We start from the raw sequence: 9,807 nt of genomic DNA on the forward strand, positions 1-9,807 counted from the left end.
AGTGGCTTAGCTTTGGAGTTAGCTTTATCCTTCATGACAGTTTGAGATTTCTCAACATTGACGAGTAACTGTTCGCGAATCATATTGATCTTCTGCTTCATAGACGTCATGTAGTTGTCAATGTCCGGCAATACATTTCCAAGATCCTGTTCCACAGAGCAAAGAGGGAACTGTGGACGATATCCGAAAACAATTTCATAAGGAGAGTATCCTGTTGTTGAGTTTGCTCCATTATTCATTGCAAATACTATGGCAGGTAGTAGCTCCTCCCAATTATCTCTTGCATTGTTCATATATGGTGTGAGTTTTGTAGCAAGCACAGAATGTGTCCTTTCACATGCACCTAGACAATGGTGAACATAGCTCGGAGTAAAATGTTGTTGTACCTTTAGTAAGCGACAAGTTTCTGTAGTTGTCTTTGAGATAAATTCTGTCCCTCTGTCAGATATTAAGATGTCACAAACACCAAAGGTACACACAAGTTGAAATATGGCAGTGCCAACTGTCAAAGCATCTGAGGTAGCAATAGGCACTGCAAATAGAAGCTTCGAAAACAAATCAACAGCTGTGAAGATGTAAGATTTTCCTGATGGTGTAATGGGTAGTGGCCCGTAGATATCCATTTCCCAGACTTGAAATGGTTTGCATGGTGTAGGGAATGCAGTGATAGAGTTCTTGTTCAACCGTGATCCAAGTTTGCGTTTTTGACAATGCTCACATGAACGAACATAATCACTGATAATAGTGGACATCTTTGAAAAGTAAAACTTCTCCCTGACTCTGTCCAACATATCCTGGATTCCACTATGTGCTGTCAACAAAGAGTCATGATAGTTGTGAAGTATAGTAGGTATTAGTGTTTGTGGTACACAAAGTTGATAATGACACATAGGTTTTGTGCGTTGAGACTTGGCTATACGAGAATGGTACAAAAGTGAATTAACCATGACGAAAGCAGAGCTCTCCAATAGTAAGCGTCGTGCTTCCTTCTGCGAAGTTGGTAGAATGTTGGACTGAAGATAGTCTATCATACTTTTAAGAGCGGGATCTTGTCGTTGTAAGTTGGCAAGTTCCTCAACACCTTTACCAAGGGTATCTGGTAAGCTTCCAGCATTGGTGAGGTCCTCCACATGTGAGCTTACATCTATCATAGTATCTTGTTGGTATTGATCGTCAGAGACAGATGTATCAACAACAGTGTCATTTTGATAATAAACAGTGTTATGTGGATCAACTTGTGTTGGGACAAGTGGTTCCGGCAAACCATCAGGTAAAGAACTATCAATGTCTGTAGTGAAATCATAAATATCTGTCGGAACAAGTGGTTCCGGTAAACCATCAGGTACAGGACTGTCAATGTCTGTAGTCAAATCACATATGTTTGTTGAATCAATGAAATGGACATCGCTCTGTACAATATCGTCCCGATCCTGATCACGACCAGGATGTACAGGTAAGTCTGTTCTAGAACCAAAACTTAAGTTGGCTGTGTCCTTCGATTTCCTGTGAGAATAACATTTTCTTTTGCGCGTCTCTGATATATCTTCCTCGGAGTCAGCATCATATGCCTTATCAGGAATGTCAAAAGTAGATAAGTTCTGGAAATTTGGATGTATCATGATATTGTTAATCTCCTCTGTGGATTCCCCATCCTGTACTAACAAAGATGATAATGTCTGTCCAGTTGGTAGTGTAATCTGTTTTGGTGACTCTGTAGTGTATGGAAAATTCAAATCGTCCTCATCTGGACTTTGGTCTAGTGTTCCGACAAACGGGAAAGGATGACACCGCGATAATGCATCCGGTACTACCATACTAGCTGCAGGTTTATACACTATTTGAAACTCAAATTCCTGTAGAATGGCAAGCCATCGCTCATATATGGCTCCACGTAGTTGCTTTTGGAATAATGGTTGGAGGGCTTGGTGATCACACTCTACAGTAAACTGGCGTCCTCGGAGATACGAAGCACAATCAAGAACGGCATAAACCATGCCTAACAGTTCAAGTTTCGTAGGTCCATAACTGTGCTGTGTTTTGTTAAGACCTTTTGAGCCAAAGCGAACAACACGTATCTCCTTGTCATCTGACATTTGGTAAAGCATGTACCCTATTCCGTGGCTTGATGTGTCGACAGCAAGTCTGAATTCTTTGTCAAAGTTTGGGAAAGCCAAAGCTGTAGAATTGAGTAGTTGAAACTTCAGTTTATCAAAAGCACTCTGATGAATGTCCTTCCATTGAAAGCGTGTTCCCTTCTTAAGCAAGTTATTCAAAGGATAGGCTGTGTCACTGAACCTTGGAATGTACTTCCGAAACCAATTAAATAATCCCATAGCTCGTTTTAGCTCCTTTAGAGATCTGGGTGTCGGGTACTCACGAATTACGTCAAGCTGGTCTTTCGGTGGAAGGATTCCCTTGTGTGAAATTTCATGACCTAAAAAGACACACTGATTCCGTGCAAAAAGCATTTGCGTGGATTAAGTTTCAAACTGGCCTTTGCAAATCTAGAAAACACTTCCTGTATATCTTTCAAGTGGTCCTCAAAAGTTGATGAACATATAAGAACGTCGTCCAAGTAACATAAAACCGATTTAAATGTTAAACCTTTCAATACAGTATCCATAAGCAACTGGAAACTATTTGGTGACGTGCTTAGTCCCATACATGTAGGAAGTCTGTTAAATTTGAATGTACCAAAACAGGTATTGAAAGCTGTATACTTGGAACATGCAGGATCTATTGCCATTTGGAAAAACCCTGAGCTCATGTCAATAGCAGTGATAAAGTTGGGAGCATTATTGGTGAATGATTCAGTTAACTCTTGTATATTTGGAATTGTATAACGGAACGGTTGTGTCTGAGAATTTAAATATCTAAAGTCACAACAGAATGTATAGGCTGAAAAGTGTGAGGATTTTACTTTTTGAGGGTCAGAAGACTGATTCTTTTTCTGTTTGGAAACTAACACTATAGGGCTAGATATAGGAATATCTTCCCTCTCACTGACAGGCGCAATGACACCTTGCTTCAACAATTCATCTAATTGTGAACGTAAAACCTCACGCTTCTCAGGTGGTAACCTATAAGGTTGGTGATGTTTTGATACAGCATTTGGTTGTAAACGAATAACGTGTTTCACAACATCAGTATACCCTAAAGATGGGTTTTCATCAGTCACAAAAATATCCTTATTTCTGTACAAACAATTTTGTAATTCACTCTTTTGTGAACTAGACAGTGTACATGAGTCAACATCTAAATCAAAATATGATACAAATTTATCAAAATCACTGTCTGGTGGGCTGGTAGTGTTCGCAGTACTTCCAGTACTTTGACTAAAATAAACATCATGACTAGAACTAGTAGCTTGTGTAAAATTACCAGAACTTTCAGGACAAGAATGATAATGTATTTTGTCATCAAACATATTCAGTTTTTCCCCTTTGAGAACTTCAACATTGTTTAACTCAGAACTCTTTACATTTGCGAAATCATTCTCTGTAGGGAACACATTATATGATCCATCAAATAATTCAAAATTTGCCAATGTTGTGTTTCTATTTACAATGACAGAACTAGGACCTGGATTCATAACCTTCACATGTAACATTCTCTGTTTATGTACAGTTACAATAGATCTGGCAACAAGTAAACCTGTCTTGAGAGCCTTCTTACTAACAGAACAAATACCCTGTAGTCCTATTTGTGAACCCTTTGGTAATTTACATAACATGATACATTCAGAATTAGCATTGATACTGCACTTTGACGTACATTTTACTTTGAGTGTGTTTGTACCAAAGGATTGCCTGCCAAAATCTAACACAACATGATATTTTGACATAAATCTAGAACCAACAATCAAGGGGTGAGAAGTATTCGATAAAATGTTTACATGTAAATTACATTCTCCATATGGTGTGTTCATTGTTACATTTGCAGTTCCATGTACATCAACAAAACTGGAATCTGCAACCTTGACCTGTATTTTTGATTTCTGAACATGAGATTTACATTTTCTTGGCAAAGAGTTAAAAAATGACTCTGAAATAACATTGATATCACATCCTGAGTCGAGCAATGCTTGAACTTTTAAATAATCAATCTGAACAGACATGAACATAAATTTACAATCAACATTTTCATTAGAATCATCACTATCAGTACATGTAATGGTAGAAGACTCACTATCAGTAACATTCTCAATGTTATTTACTACTGGACGCTCCAGAGATAGGCTACGATGCCTGTATCGATATACAGAGTCTAGTTCTTCCCTCCCGAGACACCGCGACTGCCTCTCGGGGCATACGCGTTTCCCGACTGTGGTAAGGGACCGATGGTAGCTTGGTATCGAAGACAGCGAGGGGCAATGTGTCCATTTTGTCCACAGATTTGACAGCTGATCTTAGATGCACGTTCTCCTTGGCCGTCCCAGTTACATTGGGCCTTCCGATGTCCGTCTCCAAGACACTTGTGACATGGGCCATATGTTTGTCGGCGGAATTGAGATTGTCCATCAACTGGGGAATGTGAATTATTGGCCGTTGTCATACAATGGTTCATCATTTGGGTCAATTGCTCCACCTGGAGGCTAATTTCTTTAATACTATCATTTGCATGACTTTCAAGTTCCTTCTTCTGAAGTGCTGCCACCACAGGAGTACTAGTAGCATTCTGACTTTGACGCCATCCTGAAGCTTCCCCTAGCTTTGCTTGTGTTAAAGCCGTCATTATGTCCTTTGGGGCACCTGCACCTACAAATAAGCGCAGCTTATCAGGCAACCCGCTGATAAATTTCCCTAAGATTTCATAATCCGGTTTTCCCAACATCATACCTTTGTCCATAACATTTGCATGAAAATCCTCAATGGGTTGACCCTCGCATAATTTTAGATTGGAAAAGTTCTCCATTTCCAGAAAGAGGGTCGGGTTCTCTCCACTGTTAAGAAAGAACCTTGTTCTGAATGCTGCCAATACACATTCCCAAGATTTGTCTGTTAGAGTGTTAAACCAGGAAACAGCTGGCCCACGTAGATGCAAATGAAAAGCAGCCACTTTCCGTGAATCTTGGTAAGGGTCATTCAAATTGAGGAATTGTGCATAGGATTCAAATTGTGACAGAAATTTTGAAGCGTTCTCGTGGGGATAACCCGAAAATGTATCACAAACCACTTTACTGGCCATAGCAGTGTTCATATCAATACCGTGACAAAAATCGTTGGGTGGGGTAAGGTTTACATGTAAATCAGCATTGTTCATAGGCGTATCAGATGACACAAATTTATATTTCTCCAATGTATTGTCTATAGCCAACCTGTTGAATGACTCCTCCAGTTGTTCCGCAACTGGCGTCCGCGGACTGTTTATTACGATTGGTCCGGGTGATGACTGAAAATGAAACTGTTGGATAAATTGTGGTGTCAATATATCATGGTCTCCGTTTTCTCGCTCATCCGTCATGGCTACCCATCATGGCTGACGATGTGGGGGAAAAAAAAATTCCCTACGGTCGATTGTCATTTCCACTAAAAGGTCACTGCCAGGCGATAATGTTTATACAGTCCTGTTCCACATACACTTCCGGACTTTGGATTCTCCACCATGTGATCGGGGAATTGGGGTAGAGCTCAATAAAATACAATCAACGAGGCTTCTCATGGATGTCTCCCGTTTTATTCTTCTTCTCTCTCCAAAAAGTGTTCTTTTCTTACAGAAGAGGTTAACAAGGGGAACAACTCATGTACAAATGGAGTTGAATTATCTCCCTTTGACTGTATCTCCTCACACCATATACATAACATGGTCGACACATGTACATCGAAGCTGGCGTTATGTTTTTACCCCATAGGCCTAAATTCACCCCTCTCACAGCGTGACAACAAGGTAACAGTTATGCCTATTTATCGGTGTCTAGATTATATAACTACCTGGCCAGCGTCCACTAATTATTGCAGTCAAGGAACCTTAAATGTATCCGAATGTCTCCGGGTGTCTAGAGATTCTTCTATGTGTGCCTATTACGTCTACGACTTCGGAACCTTGTCATACCGGAGATCAACAATGGACGGATAATGAATGTCCTCTCTGACATTGTTAGATTTAGACACAGTGGTGACCATGTTTGTCAAAGTATATTATCATTACAAGATTTACAACATATCACAAAACATTAGCCATGGCTTTCATGGTATGTTTTGTGAATATGTTATTGAATTTCTCAATTATCTACCTCAGAAGCCCCAGGGGGAGGGACTCAGACTCCCCCCCCCCCCCCCCCCCCCCCCAACGAGATGGGGGGAGGGGTTCTGCCCCACTCTCGTGCTCTCCCCCTTGTAAGGTAGGAAAGCATACGTCTTTCCTTCCGTCAGACCTTCGGTTCTTCCGGGATTCCACTTCTATTGAGGTCTGGCTACGCGCCTGACTATACATTCACCAAGCGGACATCAAATTTTAAGCAGATGCACCAAACGAAACATTATTCGTAAGATATTCATGGCAAAGATCAAAGCGTCCAAGAGACGAAAGTCTACCGGAAAGAATTAAAAATCACAGAAGATGTTACAAACCGTTACTAGAGACTGTGTATCTAAATACGTGATTGTAATTCAGACTGCGTAGATAAAGATGTGTTAAAATGAATTAGTAACGCCTTATTAACCCTTGTTGATAGTAGGCCTAGATTCATAGATTATGTATAGGTATATTTCCTCAGCGACTCCAGGATCAAACTATACCATGGTTCGCTGGCTGCATGATGTCGTGACATATAAAAATTTGTACTGAAAGACAAAGTTCATGCCAATGTCGCGTAATATGACTTTTCAGGAAGACACTCTCGGTGAATATTATAAATTTTAGTTTAAATCGAACTTGGTATCGGAAATTGAGCGCTATAGATATTTCGTATGTTTATGTAAAAGTTGTTAAGGTAAATGATGACGTTGGTGTTATAATGACGACGACGACGACGACGACGACGACGATGATGATGAGGATGAAGATGAGTCAGCTAGAATATTCGGAATATTGGCCTAACTGACTTCGAAAAAGCAAAGTCCGAATGTACCTAAAATGAAGTCGTGCCGTATAATCACCCCCTACCTTAAGGGTTCGATGGAGAAATCTCCAACCCTCAGGGTCAAATTCTGGAATACCTAACCCGAGGCTCTTCCAAGAATATCAGCCCTAGGGTTCGCGATTTTCTGTCACACCCTCAAGGTACGGGAAGATTCTATGAAGATTTACGTGTTTCTTGTCATTGTTCAACAAGTCTTTACTGTACCATATATATCATGCTAGGCAATCTTTTCATATATTCTATGTTTAAATACATGTATAGGCCCAAGTACATTATAAGAGTTTTATTTGATGCGGTGAAAAGTCCTAAGTACATTATAAGGGTTTTATTTGGTGCGGTGTAAAGGCCTAAGTACATTATAAGGGTTTTATTTGGTGCGGTGTAAAGGCCTAAGTACATTATAAAGGTTTTATTTTATGCGATGTAAAGGCCTAAGTACATTATAAGGGTTTTATTTGGTACAGTGTTAAGGCCTAAGTACATTATAAGGGTTTTATTTGGTGCGGTGTAAAGGCCTAAGTATATTAAAAGGGTTTTATTTGGTGCGGTGTAAAGGCCTAAGTACATTATAAGGGTTTTATTTGGTGCGGTGTAAAGGCCTAAGTACATCATAAGGGTTTTATTTGGTGCGGTGTAAAGGCCTAAGTACATTATAAGGGTTTTATTTGGTGCGGTGTAAAGGCCTAAGTACATTATAAGGGTATTATTTTATGCGGTGTAAAGGCCTAAGTACATTATAAGGGTTTTATTTGATGCGGTGTAAAGGCCTAAGTACATTATAAAGGTTTTATTTGGTGCGGTGTAAAGGCCTAAGTACATTATAAAGGTTTTATTTGGTGCGGTGTAAAGGCCTAAGTACATTATAAGGGTTTTATTTGATGCGGTGTAAAGGCCTAAGTACATTATAAGGGTTTTATTTGATGCGGTGTAAAGGCCTAAGTACATTATAAGGGTTTTATTTGGTGTAGTGTAAAGCCAGGAATATCCACAGCTAATAGCACTGCGCCACAAATACATAGACGAGTTGTCACTATAATTATGTCAGGGTATCGGGACGACCACCACTGTGCCATGGAAACGTTATCATAATGCCTTCCGTCGTCATTTATGTTACTATGTTATGTACACACACAAACATATATATAGATATATCATACATTTCAAATTGTATGGTATTATGTAGTGGAACTAAACTTTGGAACGAAAAGGTTATTTATAGTGTTGCAATATTGTCAGAATTTCATAATGTTCATTTTTTTCCTATCATCAATTAAAACATCTTTTTGAATTTTGAATCATTCAGTGTCTTAGTATATGATAAACAGAACATGGTAAAATCCATATCACATGCCATGTCAGCCCTCGGACTAATGCTTGGCTTGATGTTGGGTCCTCGGGCTGATATGACATGTGATATGGATTAAACCATATATTCTCTATATACAGTGTATATGACTCTATACGTGTATTAACCCCATATCGGCACTCCGGGTTGATATAAAAATCCACCAACACGAGTTCGTACCAAAGATGCCTCACTAAGTTTGATGACGTCGAAAACAAATACCTAATTAGCGCAGGTTCTGGACCGGTGGTGCCGATGACTTTTTATTGACAAGATAGTAGACTATGGAACGTTTGCAACGTTAAACGAGGAACAAATGTAAGTTTATAAATTAGAAGAGAAGGATTTCAGAAACACTTGGTGACAAATACTCCGAAAATATCTCGATGCTATCTACATGAAAAATGGATTCAACGGACTTTGCAATTCTGTCGGACACCGTCATTAACTCCAAATGTAATTCCATCTGAAACCCTGGTCATAAATAATTTATATATCAAACACAGATGATTTATAGTATTTCCTCATTAAAATAAAATGTCCTTTCCAATTAATATAATGTGCAATATCAATATCTCCTTAATTACAATTATGACAGTGAAATCGAAACAATGTAAGCTATGTTTTAAATTCATTTATTCACCTTAAATATCCCGAAACTGTACATATTTTTTTTTCAAGTATTTTTTTTTATCAATGTCTGAATTGGTTTTAATTTTATTTCAATGATAGGGAGTGATCATAATTGACCCTCAAATTTGTATTGCTTTCTTATCGTAAAGGCAGGAGATCCGATGTCAGTCTGCTTATATCAGTTTCAAAAGACTGATAAAACATGTACCTTCGGATTAGTTCAATGAGTTTTCACATTGCCTCGCATACGAAGCCCCTCTTTATCCTGCAAAAGACGTCATCAAACTTTCCGCCGAGCAAAGCAATACAGTCGGTGTATTTTCCAAAGATATCGGAATGACCTAGCCTCCAATTGCTATTCGTTAAGGCAGTTCCGGTGCTCCATAGATACACTCCTTCAGTTTCCAAATCCGTCGCACCTACATAGACGTGAAGCCAGGCTGAAAAAGCAAGAGAAATTCAATAATGCACTGTGTCGCATGCAGGTTTATTTTCAAACGAAATAGGAAGGAAAATGAAAACAAAATTAATGAAATAATAGGCACTAAATAGATACATACGTGGTGTCGATAAACGTTACATAACATTTATATAACTACTAATGGTCGTTCTGAATATCTATTGTCGGATCTCTCGTGAGTTCCTTTCACATTTGATTGATGATACGAGTTTTGAATTTTTGTATTTTTTTTTCAAGTAGAAATGAAATAAATTCAAATCTAGTATCATAATATCATATGAAGGGAAA

The sequence above is a fragment of the Pecten maximus genome, chromosome 12 (genome assembly GCF_902652985.1).
Source record: "Pecten maximus chromosome 12, xPecMax1.1, whole genome shotgun sequence".
NCBI classification, from domain to species: Eukaryota; Metazoa; Mollusca; class Bivalvia; order Pectinida; family Pectinidae; genus Pecten; species Pecten maximus.